The sequence below is a fragment of the Helianthus annuus genome, chromosome 1 (genome assembly GCF_002127325.2).
Source record: "Helianthus annuus cultivar XRQ/B chromosome 1, HanXRQr2.0-SUNRISE, whole genome shotgun sequence".
NCBI classification, from domain to species: Eukaryota; Viridiplantae; Streptophyta; class Magnoliopsida; order Asterales; family Asteraceae; genus Helianthus; species Helianthus annuus.
The window spans coordinates 98,234,989-98,236,802 of record NC_035433.2 but is presented as its reverse complement, the minus strand read 5'-3'; positions in this window follow the sequence as shown (position 1 = coordinate 98,236,802).

The following is a 1,814-nucleotide window of genomic DNA, read 5'->3' as shown; positions in this document are numbered from 1 at the left end:
AGTGCCTATAAATAGAACAGAGTTCTGTACTGTTCTGTTTAGCTCTTTTCACCATATTCTTCCTGCACGAACAAACACTGAGCTCGGGCTGAGGGGGAGTTTGCGAATCATACATGCATTGTAATCAGAGTTTAAAAATAAATTTAATCATTTGATTCTGTGGTGAAAATGTATGATTGAAAGCATTTCTTTTGTTTGATTGTGAGAAGTTTGCTTCCATTTAAATTCCGCTGCACTACTCTTTCATTTGTTCATCTAAATTCAAACACAAATCACAATCAATCCAAACTCAGATCCTAACAATTGGTATCAGAGCTTGGACAGTCAAATTTGATTTAACAATCATTTTGATGTAAATAGTTCAGCTCAAAATAGTTGATACTGATCATTTGTTCGTATTGTTGAAAAACAGAGCAAGGTTTAATCACCGATAAAGTTGATTAATAAGTGCCTGTAAAACAACCAGAAAGATGTCTCAGTCACAATATGATAAAAATCACATTGGCTCTTTGTTTAAACCACCTATGCTTAAAAGAAATGATTACAACATCTGGGAGCGAAGGATGTGTCATATCCTTGCTCAACAAAACACTGGATGTTGGAGGTCTGTTGTTTTCGGTCCTCATGTTCCTATGGTGCCAAGTGCTGAGGACACCAAAAAGTTCGTTCCAAAACCAACTGAAAATTATACTGAATCTGATTTTCAGAAGTTCGAACTGGATGCCAAAGCATTTAGCATCATAGCCTCTGCATTGCCCAATGAAATCTATGCTGGGCTGTTACACTATAACAGTGCCAAGGAATTATGGGATGCATTGAAGGAACAATTTGGGGGGACAGAAGAGGTTATCGAAAACAACAGGGAAATTCTGAATCAGCAGTATGAAACATTTTGTCACATCAAAGGGGAATCACTAACCCAACAATTTGAACGTTTCAGTTGTCTCATCAGTGAACTAAGGCTTGTTAAGGTTACATTTCCAAATGCAACCCAAAATAGCAGGTTCCTTAGATCAGTGCCAGAAAAATGGGACACAACTGCTTTTGTCACCAGAAATTCAGCTGAGTTCAAAGATCTGACGCTGACCCAACTCCATGGTACACTCCTGACCTATGAAAGGGAGTTAAACCAGAAAAGGAAGTTGCAAGAGTCTGGTAAAGTTGCTGATGACTATTCATTTGGCAACACAGCTTTGAGCTGAATGATTTGCAACATTTTGATCCCACTGACTTAGAAGAGATGGACATCTTGCATCAATTGGCTTTTCTTAGTGTTAGAACAAGCAAATTCTACAAAAGAACAGGGAGAAAATTCCCAGGACTTCATGGGAATTTAAGGGTGGGGTTGGATAAATAAAAAATCAAGTGTTTCAAGTGTAATAGGCTAGGTCATTTTGCTAGGGAATGTAGGAGTCAAACCACTGGTCCCATAATCACTCACCCTGGCTCAAACCCTAGACCACAACAACAAAACACTGTGCACAATACCCTATATGCCCCTGCAGCACATGTTAACACTGCTCATTATGTTGCTACCCCTGTGCCTGTGCGTTATGTTCAAACCACTGTTCCACAAATTCAGTATGTTCAAGCCCCTGTTTCTCAGGCACAAGTGCAACCTGCTGCACCTTAACAAGCTGCTCCAATAGTGACACAACCAGATCAGCAAAGCTTTTTCACACAAGGCTTTGTTGATTGGAGCAGCATGCCTGATGAACTCGGTGATGAAAATTTTGCTCTCTATGCTTCTAATGATGCTTTTGATGATGAATTTTGTTTGATGGCATTAGAGTCAATATCAGAAGGGGTTGAAA